The sequence below is a fragment of the Talpa occidentalis genome, unplaced genomic scaffold, assembly GCF_014898055.3.
Source record: "Talpa occidentalis isolate TD23 unplaced genomic scaffold, MPIMG_talOcc4v2.1 talOcc4.18, whole genome shotgun sequence".
Taxonomy (NCBI): domain Eukaryota; kingdom Metazoa; phylum Chordata; class Mammalia; order Eulipotyphla; family Talpidae; genus Talpa; species Talpa occidentalis.
The window spans coordinates 11,729,441-11,742,970 of NW_023601851.1; positions in this window are offsets into that span (position 1 = coordinate 11,729,441).

The following is a 13,530-nucleotide window of genomic DNA, read 5'->3' on the forward strand; positions in this document are numbered from 1 at the left end:
GGAGGACCCTGAAGGGGGTGGACAGGCCATCGGAGGGTCTAGGAGCCGGGGCTGCCACATGGCCTAGGGAGCAGCACCCACGTGCATCCACAAGGTGGGATGAGTCCCCAAATCCGCCCAACCCAGGTCTCTGGCTTTTCTTCCCCCATGGCATCACCATCTCGTTGGGCAGCTGTGGGCTTGGCCTGGTGGACGTTGTGGACACGGGGGGACAGCACGTGGGGCCTGGGACTGTCCATACCCTGTTTCCTCCGCCAGTACCCCCTGCTGTCTGCGCCTAGCCTAGTGGGGCCATGAGGACTCTGGGGAGACCCACATCTGGGAGAGGGTCCCTCCACTCTTCTGTGTCACAGACCACCCCAAGGACATGCCGGACAGTGCTGCCTCGGGACTAACCTGCAGTGGAAGATAAACACAAGCTTCCCTCACACATGACAACAGTTCAAATGTGATGACAGATTTACAGGCGCTGAGAATAAATGGCATTTTTAAATAAAAGCATATCTTAAAGACATGAGTCAATTCATGTGTGAGAAGACCCAGGTGCTTCTCCTTCTCGCTCCTATGGGAATTTTGTCCTGGATTTCCTCCCTCCCCCTCCTGCCTCCACACTGCCCCATAACACCTGCCTGTTCAAGGAGGGTGCACAGGGGGTGGCAGTGACTTTCCAGCTCCCTGTGGACGGGGCTTGTCCTGGCTCTGACAACGGGGCCACCCCCAGTCCCCGAAGCAGTCAGGGGAGGGGATGGGGCCTGAGGAGGTCCTGGCCACAAAGGGGTAAAAACTAAGAAATCGCCTCTGGCACCCTCAGTGCCCTAATTGCTCACTGGGATGTGCTACAGGACGACACCAATTAAGACAGTGAACAACAGAAAAAATATATGCGCTTGTCCCTCTGGAATAAGGGCCCTGGTGGCTGGAGCCCCCGGACAACAAGCACATGGAGACCAAGAGGACAGACAACAGCTCCTCAGGCCCCTGGTCCTGCTACTGAGTTGTCTCAGCGGTCAGAGGCTAAAATATTTGGAGATTTCTGAGGAATCTACAGTTACCATGCTGGGAGTCTAACATTGTATCCCATGATGCAAAGATTCCAAGAGACACCAACTCCACAGGACAAGTGGACTTTCCTCCGCAGGCTGCGGGGGCTGTGCTGGCATGTGTCCGGGAGAGTCGCTTGGGTTAAGGGGTCGGTGCTAAATCACGGAAGCCAGAGTTGGAAGAGACCCAGAGGCCCTCCGGGGCGGCCCGGACACAAACGCGGAGCTGACCCTGTCACCGACGTTCCGGGCAGGTCCACAGGCGCAGGGAACAGGGCAGCGGCCGAGGCTGGTGAGGCCTGTGGTGCCGGGGTGGTGGGTGTGGAGATGCTGTGGCTGTGCAGCTACCCCCTAGGTCTTGTGCACCCCGTCATGCAATGTTAACTCAGCGATGAAAAGATTAAAAAATTTAAGTTAATATTTCTTAATCATTTTAGAATGAGAAAAACTATCAAATCATTCATTTTACAAATAATTGAACTTAAATATCTAAAGGGATAATGTTCTCTGATGCACAGATTGTTCTTTTTAAGACCAACTTATTCTAGGATGAGTTTCAATGGATTTTTCCCCTTTAATTGAGACTGTAACACTGATGGAGAACTTAGTCGCCTTGCGACCTCATTTAGTGTATCTATGGCAACTGATGAGTTGTGTGACTGTCAGGACCACAAACCACATTGAGTACGCTGAGGCAAAAGTGTGTTAAATAACAAGGGAAGTCATAACTCCTGAGGAGAGAGTAAGGAATGAAAGGACACTCGAGATAAAACAATAATGCTGAGGACTGAAAACGCTGGTGCTACACCTTCCAGCCCCGAAACAATAATGACATACTCGTGAGTCAGGGAATAGCCCACGGGCTCTCTGAGGGGCCATTTCCTGCTCAGTTTAGCTCTCGCTGTATGTGGTTGTCAGCAGTGGTGTCTGACCACCGGTGGACATGCATCCGGCTCTGTCAGCAGGGCTGCTGTCATCTCATAGGTCCTAATTTTCGACAGGGATGCACCCCGTCTCATGTCATCACTGCAAACAAGATTTAAGTCTTTCAAGACTTTTACATCTATGACTGGAATTCATTCCACTTTGTTTTGTCATTTCAATACAATGTGACCCATTGGGTCCTGTAATAATTATAACATTTCATGTCACAGCTTCCCCGATCTACTCACCACCACCTTCTGTCGCTCCCCACGATCCATCGAGCAGAGCTCGAGCACAACATTCGAGGGTCAAACTGTATAGAGAGAGCAGCAAGGTCAAATAGCACAGGATTAATACCTCCCTCACTTACGTGTGGGCGATACTGACAGAACCTGCATACGGGGGACCCGGGGCCCTGGGACCGGCAGGGAAAGCCACACACACAGACCGTCCAGCTCAGAACCAGAGCAGCCTCCTCCATGCACAAACATGCATGAGTCTGGGGGACTCATGAGAGGGGCCGGGAGGGACCCGGGGTGGATGAGCCCATCCTGCAGGAGTGACGTGTGGGTGTGCCCCAGGAGGAGACTCTGAAGGAAAAAAGTTTTTAAGGCACCAGAGATGGGAGGAAGTTTGTTTGAATGGCAAAATAACAAAGTGAATTATATAGTGCCCAGGGTTCCAGCAATCTCAGCAAACTACCATTCCCCCAGGGCTTAATAAACAAGAAATATAAATATAAATACTCAAACAAAGAGTCAACAAAAAAAACAAACAACTCAATGAAAAACAGACATAAGATCTACAGAAACACTTGACCAAAGACGAAAGTCCCCTGAGCTGGGAGCACGGACTGAATGGGATGTGGCCCCACTCCCCAGGCCAGGCCGCTCCAGGTCCTGCACAACCCACAGTGCACAGGTCTTCTGTTCATTAGAAATTAATAAAGTTTTGACTTTCCTAATGCATTTCCTTTACCTTGTGTTTTGAAAGGGTATTGAAATTATCTTCAATAGTTGATGGAAAATGAAGTTAATCTAAGTTTGTCATAAATGCTACTGTAACAACTGTGTCATGTTGAAATATAAGCAGAACGACTTCGAGCCCACGAGAACCCATCGCATATGCGTGTTAGCACACGCTGGGATGTTCAGCGGATAACACCATGCACGCCACGGGATTTGGCAGAACCACAGAGGTCACTTATCACCCGTGCCCCAACCTTCCCACAAGGAGAGTGCAAAACCATGCACGTGTGCACACCCACACACCCGCGTGTGCACACACATGTACACATGCACACCCACACTCACATGCACACACAGTCACTTGAATCTAGCTAATGTTGTCACATAAATATGTCTTTAATTTTTATTTGCCTGCGTCTAACCATATTACACTATTTAAATCCATAAATAAAAAGGGTCTTTTCCAAGAACTTTCCAACATGATAGGCCACTCTGATCATGAGATCAAGACCCCAGGAAAAGCCGACATGCACAGAAGCCCAAAACCTATCTCATTTAGTAAGGTAAAGGCAAAATGCTTAACAATAATAACTATGCAAGTGGAAATGCAGAGTTACAGGTATCGAGAGTGGAACCAATCTCGTAAATAATATTTAAGTGACAGGAAGACACACAACAGAAGATCCAGGCTCCACCCATTAAACTTCACATCTGCTGAGTATTCCCTTGTCTGTCCACCTCGCTACCTCCCCCCATCAGCCCTGCCTCCACCCCGCCCCATCACCCTCCCCCACCAGCGCACAGTGGGTGCCGGGAACTTTCCAGCTCCCTTTGGACATAGCATATCATGTGGCTTTTAAGGACGGCTTTTAAGGCTGTTAAGGAAACAAAAGCAAAAACCTGGATTATATCAGAGCAAGAGCAAAAAGTCTGCTGGGCCACACCCAGTTCCCCTGTGACTGGTCAGTGCAGGGTGATGGAAACTGGCAAGGAGTAAAAACTGACCTGTCCTCACAGGTGTAAAAATTAACAAAATTGCCTCTGACACACTCAGTGCACTAATTGCTCACTCAATGTGCAACGGGACGACCCAATTAACACAGTCAGGTAAACACACACTTTCCCTCTGGAGTAGGGTCCCTGAGGGCTGGAATCTGGACAGTGCCCAACACGTGGACGCCAGCTCCAGAGCTCAAATAGCCCAGCCCTGAGACCCTGCTCTGTCCATGAGGCAGCGCAGGATGGGGTGGAACATCCTGTGAGTGCTCAGAGGCTCCCCACGAGCCCCAACCATGCAGTGAGAGTCCAGGACGCCCTCTGTCCTGCGATGGGGTCAACCTCAGGAAAGAGACTCGACACGGCAGCGGGAACTTTCCCCCCAATTTGCAGGTATTTGGTTCTTAGGCAGTTTTCAGAATGGAAATCATTCAGACTTGAAAGTTTTTAGAATGCAAGCTTCATTTTACATGTGAGAAAGCAAGGTAATTAAAATACTGATTTTATAAATCATAAAAACCAATAAATTCTGAAGGTGCACAAGTTTCTCAGCGCCCCGCTGCCTTATCATGCTGGATGAGTCTCAACCACAGGATATATTCTCTTCTTGAGTTTAAAGTGTTCAAAGATTGACTTGTAGTACCTTTATATATTAGAAAATTTTGATGTGCATGATAATTAATGCTCTGTAACTGGCATTTGAGCATTCAGTACCCTGAGTTGTGGGCACTGTTTAAAAGCACAGCAATTAGAGAATTTCATTGTGATGAAGAAATTCCAGGCAAAAGTTAATATGATACTTATTGTCAGAATGTCGTGCCTTTTGCCTACATATTGCGACAGACCTAAGAGTCAAATATACATTCTGCAAATGTTACAGCAATATTGTTGATCATTTTCATGGCTCCAGCACTAAGAGAACTTGGGTGTGGACTCAGGTCTATTTACAGACATGGACTCGGGTTTTTCCCCAAACCCCCACTCAGGGATTGTCTCTGATACTGCACAGGAAGAGAAAAGGTCAGAGCTTTTGCCATCAATATATGTATGTTTCATATCACTTGAAAGATGTCAACATCTTGGACCATCTCATATCTTGATTTATTTCCTTGATTTTATTATATTATTGGGAAGATTTCCACCAACGTGTTGCAAATGTTTTATATTACTATGTGACCTTAAAAATCTTGCCTGGAAAAAATTATTTCATCATTACAAGTATTATTCTAAATCACTCAAGAGATGTCTCCATCTTGATCACCTGGTATATTAATTTATCCTCTAGGTTCTATTAAATTATTTTAATGTTTGTCCACCACTGTATTTCCATGAATGTATTCCCGACATTGCCCTGCTTCCTCAGGGCCTGCCCCTCCACCACCCCACAGAGGGGGGAGAGGATGAGGGTGGGGAGGAGGAGGAGAGGGCAGGGCTGTGTCCAGACGTCCAGACGTGTCCCGTGTCCAGATGTTCCCACTCAAGCATGGGCCTGGGGGGAGGAAAAACCACACCCGGAGGACCCAGGGCCCTGGGACCGGCAGGGACAGCCACATGCACAGACCATCCGGCTCATCCCTGGAGCAGCCTCCTCCCTACACAGATGTGCATGAATCTGGGGGGGACAGAGGGGCCGTGAGGGACCTGGGGTGGATGAGCCCATCCTGCAGGAGGGACGTGTGGATGTGACCCAGGAGGAGACTCTGCAGGAAACGTGGTCTCTGGGTCCTCAGCTTTGGGGTCAGGGCCAGGGAGATAAGGAGACGAGGGGACGGACCAGGAGGCAGCAGTGAGACCACAGGGGCAGGAATGTGACAGAGGAAGCATCAGGACACGCTGCACGGGGACACCGAGCCCAGATCACTCAGTTCCAGGACAGTGCGGGGTCCTAGGGGCAGGAAAACCAGGACCCGCAAACACCACCTCCTTGCACACACGTCCCTGTGGGAACTCCCCAGACCAGGGCTCAGCTGGAGGAGCAGGGACAGGCTCTCCAGGTTGGGGAGGGTCTAGGCATGGTCACGTGTCCTCTGAGGCTGTGCCCTGGACAACCTCTGGGAGGTGTGCTGGGTGGAGACGCTGGAGCCTGGGCAGGAGGCAGGAGAGCGAGGCTGGGGCAGTGGGTAGGGGCTGTAAGTCGGACTATGAGATCTACCAGAGCAGAATCCTATGAACACTGAAATGTCCCTCCTTCCCAACCCCAGATCCAGTGTGATAAAGGTGCGTTTATGGAGCTGAACGCAAAAGGCTCAAAGGGGAGCAAGAGAAATGGAGCTGCTTCACTCCACAGCTTCAGAGTGACCGCTGGGACATGCCTGTGACTGTCCTCCTAGTTGTCATGTTTTATTCTCCTCAATATTTATATGCAGATGATGGCCCCAGGGGTGACCAATATCATGGCCATGACAGAATTGGTCCTCCTGGGGTTCCCCACCCAGGGGACCATAGGATTCTTGCACCCGCTGCTCTTCTCCCTGGTCTACCTGTATGCTCTGCTGGGGAACAGGCTCATCGTCCTCATCACCACCCTGGACCGGCACCTCCACACCCCCATGTACTTCTTCCCGAGGAGTCTGTCCTTCTCAGACAACTGCCTCATGTCAGCCACGGTCCCCAAGTCCATTGCCAACTCTCTGAGGCACAGCAGCTCCAACACTTTCCCGGGCTGTGATCTCCAGGTCTTCATGGTGATGGTTTCAGGAGCTACAGAGCTTCACCTGCTCACGGTGATGAACCTTGACCGCTATGCTGCCATCTGCCACCCCCTGCACTATGACGTCATCATGAGCAGGGACAAGTGTGTGCAGCTGACAGCTGTGTCCTGGCTGGGTGGGTATGTCATGTCTGTGATGAACACAGCTGGAACCTTCTCCTTGTCCTACTGTGGGTCCAACATGGCCCACCAGTTCTTCTGTGATGTCCCCCAACTACTGGCTATTTCCTTCTCAGGAAATTTATTGAATGAACTTCTCCCTATTGCCATCGGTGTGGTGTTGGATTTCTGCTATTTCATATTCATTGTCATTTCCTATGTCCACATATTCTCTGCTGTCAGGAAGATCCCATCCACAGAAGGGAAGGCCAAAGTCTACTCCACCTGCCTTCCCCACCTGCTGGTTGTGGTGCTGTTTCTCTCCACTGCATTCTTTGCTTTTCTGAAGCTGACCTCAGGGACCCCATCCATGTCTGACCTGATCATTTCTATGTTCTACACAGTGGTGCCCCCCACCTTTAATCCCATCATATACAGTCTGAGAAACCAAGCCATGAAGTCAGCTGTGGGGAGACTGATGAAGGGGAGACTCACCAAAATGTAATAGAGAAGGTTAGTTCATAACTCCATTATGAGACACTTATTTTAAATTTTCACATTATTGTTCCCTTTATATTCTTATAATTACATATAATTATATTGTACACTTTAAATATATATGCTCATTTTTAAAATATATTCACAATGACTTCATATATTCTTCTGCTCACTCACTCCATTAGCATTGATTGTTCCTCTTTATCACTTAGTTCTACTTTGATATTCTCTGTACGTTGAAGGTCACCTAACTTCAGCATCTGTCTGCTCTTCTCCATTTCCGTTCTCTCGACCAAGGTGCGATGGTTGGGTTTCATCTCAGTCGTCAGCAGATGTTCTCTCACTGGGGCAGCATCTCCAGTCTCTAAGGCACTTCCCTTTTCATGTTACTGACTCTCATGGTCATGTTTGGGATCAGGGGCTACGGGTGGGATAGAGACCCCTGTACTTGGTGAATGAGGCCTTCATCGTATAAGGAAGGCTGGAGGGCCCAAGTTGGAAACTGAGTGGTCACGACCTTCTGTGGACAAGGACCCACACATGACTGGGTAGAGACCCAACCCCCGGAGGCTCTGGTGTGGATGTCACCGGCTTTTACCATAAACACAGCACACATTGGACACCAGAAATAAGACAGTGGCTGTGAAAGCTCTTAATTTCATGTGCAGTATAATTACTAAAAATTTACTAAAATACAGTGAGTATGGTTTTTCAAGAAACAATAAAGACACTTTGGAAGCTATAATGGTAAAAAAATACTAGCTAGTGGACTACGCAATATTCTAATATTTCCAGAGACAGTTGAGGAAGGGCACTCACAACATCACACCTCATTTTCCTTGTGTGTTTATCCCCATATATTTAATTTCCTAGAATTTCTGGGAATTTGAGGACAATGCCCTTTTGGCCACATTATTATGGGATTTCAGAGTGTTTGTGTTTCCATGTGGAATAGTTCAAATGAGAAAACTCATCGGATTTACATATCATAAATAACACTATCATTTAGTGTAGACGCAAAGACAAAGAATTTGAAGATTTAAAATTGGGAAATGAAATGCTCAAGTGTATGGCTGATGTGTGGCCTCAGCTATTCTCTGCTGACTGCATCAACCCTTGCTTGCCCATCTATGACGTCCAATGTTTGAAATTTTCACACCAAAATATTTCATGATAATATACAGTTCCAACTGGATAGCAGACATTTAACTCATTCTCAGACATTCACACTCTGAGGGTGCTAATTAGGCTGACCTTGCCTTCAGCCCAGGCGAGGCCCATGTGGGCACAATGTCAGTTTGGAGGCAGCGAGGAATGTTTAAGAGATGGCAACATCTCCATCTTTGAACTTCTGGGTTGACAACTTGCTGCTGTTCTTTTAAATCATTGGCATTTTTATTTTTTCTGATGATAGATAACATTCTTAGTATTAATTCTAGTTACTGTCATAGTTCACAGGTCAATGAAAGTTATGGGATATCAAGAAAAGGTTATGAGATATAATGATAATTCAATACAGGTATTGAATGAAGAAGCTGAATCAGACTATTATATACATATACTGAGACTATTCATTGCCCACAATTTGTCAGTTTTTTGTAACATAATTAATTTTTTTAAAATATTTAAACATTAACTGTCTCTCAGTTGTGTGGATTTAAACATTTCAGCACAATTAAAGCTGTTTTGGCCAATGTAATATACACTAAGAAAACAAAAAATTCCACTGAAAAAACAAATTAAAATAATAAGCCACTTCAGTATAGTTGAAAGTGTAAAAAATCAACACACAGGACCTCCCCGGTGGCGAAGCAGTTGAGTGCTGGGCTGCGAAGATGCCTGCAGCCTCCATAGTGCCAGTTCAATCCCCGGCCGCCAACGAGGGTCCCTCATGATGCGCAGACCTCTCCTGCCAGCTGCTGCTCCCCTCAGCAGTGTACTTGGTCAGTCTGCCTGTTCTGTCCCCCGCTCAGGCTCTGGAAGACCATTGGACTAATGAGGAGATCGAATAATTTAATTTAAAAATTCTTTGAATTGAATGACAAGGAGAATACCAATTTCCTAAATGTATGGGATGCAGTAAAAGCAGTAATAATAGGAAAATATATAGCAATAGAGGCTCACATCAAGAAAAAATGAAGAACTCAAACAAACAAACTAATCTCAAAGCTCAAAGACCTAGAAAAAGAAAAGAACAACAACAACAAATAAAAGTAGAAGAAAAGAAATAATAAAACCAAAGCAGAAATAAATGAAATTGAAATAAAAAAAAATCCAAAAGATCAATGAAACCAAGAGCTGTTTCTTCAAAAAAATAAATAAAATAGGCAAACCCCTAGCCAGGCTCACAAAGGAAAAAAGGGAGAAAGCACAAATAAACAGGATCATAAATGAAAGAGGAGAAATCACAACAGACACTGCAGAAATCAAAAGAATAATCAGTCACTACTATGAACAGTTATATGGAAACAAGTTCAACATTCTAGAGGAGATGGACAAATTCCTACAACTCTGCAATCACCCAAAACTAGATAAAGAGGAAACAGAACACCTAAACAGACCAATTACAAGCAGCAAAATTGAAATGGTAATCAAAAACCTCCCCCCAAAAAAAGCCAATGACCTGATGGATTTACAAATGAATTCTACCAAACATTCAGAGACAAATAAGTGCCTATCCTTCACAAACTCTTCCAAAAATTTGAGAAAGAAGGGATAATACCAAACATGTTCTATGAAGCCAACATTACACTAATACCAAAACCAAATAAGAACAACACAGAAAAAGAAAACTACAGGAAAATCTCCCTAATGAACACCGATGCAAAAATCCTCAATAAAATATTAGCTATCAGAATCCAACAATATATCCATAAGATAATTCACCACGACCAAATAGGATTCATTCCAGGGACACAAGGATGGTTCAACATCCGAAAATCAATCAACGTTATCCAACACATCAACAAAAAGAAATATAAAAACCATATGATAATATCAATAGATGCTGAGAAAGCTTTCGACAAAGTGCAACACCCATTGATGATAAAAGCCCTTGAAATTATTGGGATACAAGGAACATACCTCAACATCATAAAGGCCATCTATGACAAGCCAACAGCCAGTATCATTCTCAATGGTGAAAAGCTGAAAGCAATTCCATTAAGATCTGGAACAAGACAAGGATGTCCACTCTCACCACTGCTTTTCAATATAATACTGGAAGTCCCAACCAGAGCAATAAGACAAGAGAAAGACATACAAGGAATCCAAATAGGAAAAGAAGAAGTCAAACTATCACTATTTGCAGATAATATGATAATATACATAGAGAACACCAAAAACTCCACAGAAAAACTAATTCAACTCATCAATCAGTTCACTAAAGTGGCAGGATACAAAAACACGCAAAATTCAGTAGCCTTCCTATACACAAACAATAAATCTGAAGAAGAAATAAAAAAAGAATAAAAAATCCCTTTTATTTTTGAAACAAACAAACAAACAAAAAATAATGGGGAATAAATCCAAAAAAAGAGGTAAAGGACCTATACAAATAAAACTATAAAACACTGTTAAAAGAAATAGAAGATACAAAGAAATGGGAAAACATCCCCTGCTCATGGATTGGAAGAATAAACATTATTAAAATGACCATCCGACCAAAAGCAATATACAGATTCAATGCTATTCGAATCAAAATCTCAATGTCATTCTTCAAAGAAATAGAACAATTTTTGATTAAATTCAAATGGAATCACCAAAAACCCCGAATAGCCAAAGCTCTCCTGAAAAATAAAAAAAAAAAAAGAAGGGAAAGGAGGCATCACACTCCCAGACTTCAAACTATACTAAAAAGCCATAATCATCAAAACTACATGATATTGGAACCAGAACAGACACACAAACCAATGGAATCGAAAAGAAAATCCAGAAATAAACCCACAGATTTATGATCAACTAATCTTTGACAAAGGAGCAAAGACTATGCATTGCAGCAAAGAAAGTCTGTTCAATAAATGGTGCTGGGAGAACTGGGTCGCTACATGTAAAAGAATGAAGCTTGACCACTACCTCACATCATACACAAAAATCAACTCAAAATGGATTAAAGAACTAGACATAATACCTGAAACCATAAAATACATAGAAGGAAATATAGGCGAAACACTACGTGATATGAACATCAAAGACATCTTTACAGACACATCACCCAAAGCAGTGATAGTGAAGGCAAAGATAAACAGCTGGGACTACATCAAATTAAAGAGCTTCTGCACAGCAAAAGAGACAATAACAAAAACAAAGAGAAACCCCACCAACTGAGAGAACATTTTTGCACACAACACTAATGATAAAGGACCGATCACAAAAATCTGCAAAGAGCTGATGAGACTCAACAACAACAAAGAAAATAATCCAGTCAAAAAATGGGCAGAATAGCTAAAAAGAAACTTCTCTGAAGAGGAAATGCAAATGGCCAACAGGCATATGAAAAAATGTTCAACATCACTTGTAATCAGGGAAATGCAAATCAAAACTACCATGAGATACCATCTTACACCAGTGAGAATGGCACATATTAAAAAAACTAGCAACAACAAATGCTGGCGAGGGTGTGGAGAAAAAGGAACTCTTCTGCACTGTTGGTGGGAGTGCAAACTGGTCCAACCACTATGGAGGGCTGTGTGGAGATTTCTGGACCTACTAAACATAGAGCTTCCACGGGATCCAGCAATTCCACTCCTAGGTATTTACCCAAAGGACACAGAAACACTAATTCCAAAGAACACCTGCACCCCTATGTTTAAAGCAGCTCTATTTACAATAGCTAAGCTTTGGAAACAGCCCAAATACCCAAAAATAGATGACTGGATCAAGAAGATGTGGTACATATATACCATGGAATGTTACTCAGCATTCAAAAAAGATAAAGACATGCAATTTGCAGCAACATGGATGGCGCTGGAAGGGATCATGTCCAGCGAAATAAGCCAGAATGTAAAAGAAAAATATGGGATGGTGTCACTCATAGCAGGAATCTAGAGAACTTAAATAAGGGACCAGGAAAATGAATAACTATAAGAAAGTGAAAATCAAAATCAACAAAAAACTATGAACCAGAGACAGTTTTTGGGGATTGGGGGGCAGGAGGAGAGGGATTGGAGTCAGAATGGGGGTGTTTCAAATGAGAAAAAAATAAAATAAATACTAGCTTTCAGTTATAAGATGAATATTTTAAATACTGCTCCTCTGAAAGGCAAAATGCATTGTGAAATGATACTTGGTTGTAAAACACGTTACCTGAAAAAAGAAAAAAATAAAATTGCTTTTCGTAGGACAACAAAATGAGGTCAGTTGTTCATATTGAAAAGCTGACACTGAAATGCAGATCAATCAAATACATATTTATAATGAATAGAAAACATTTAGTTACAAGGGGAACTTCTCCACCTTATTTGACCCACATGTCCAGTCTGTCCTGTGTCCCAAATGGGGTTGTGAGGTCACCAGAGGCTGAGACCAGGGGGCGGGACAGAATGGTGGGAGACTGTGAGGCGGCCCAGCAGGAGGGCACGGCCGGTGACGGATGACCCGTCCTGCCTACCGGATGGCGTCAGCTTAGGATTTGAAGACGAGAAGGGGGTGCCTCCAGCTTCGTCCTTTCTCAGGGTTGCCTTGAGCGGCCCAGGGTTTTGCTTCTGTGATGTTTTCAAAATATTTATTCTGGATCTGTGAAAGGGCTGTCAGAATTCTCAGGGTGTGCCGTGAATTGGTAGCTGGCTCCTGGCCTTTTGACACTTTCTCCTTCTGATTCATAAACTTGGTGTCTCTTTCCACATAGTGTATCTTCTTCAATTTTATTTGTTGGTGTCTATAGATTTTAGCATGTGGATTTTCTACCCCTTTGGTCCAACATCTCCCTCAACATGTACTCTTTGAGGTTTGTCTAAATGGAATAGTTTCTTTCTTTTTGGATCATTTGTACAGAAACATAACTATTTTTTGTCAGTTGGTTTTGTATCCCGTAACCTTCCTGAGTTTGTCAGTTCTGATTGTCTTTGGAGGGGGTTTCTTGGGCTGCCTATAGAAGGCTATTCTGTCTCCAAAGAGACACAAATTTATTCTTCTTTTCTGATGTTGGATTCCTTTTATTTATTTTTCTTGCCTTATTGGCCTTCCAGTGAGATACACATGGGGAAATAACAAACAGTCTATTTAATAAGTGGAAAAACTGTGACCTCACCTTTTCACATTATTGAATGGCTTTTCCTTCCCTCCCAGCCAAAAAATC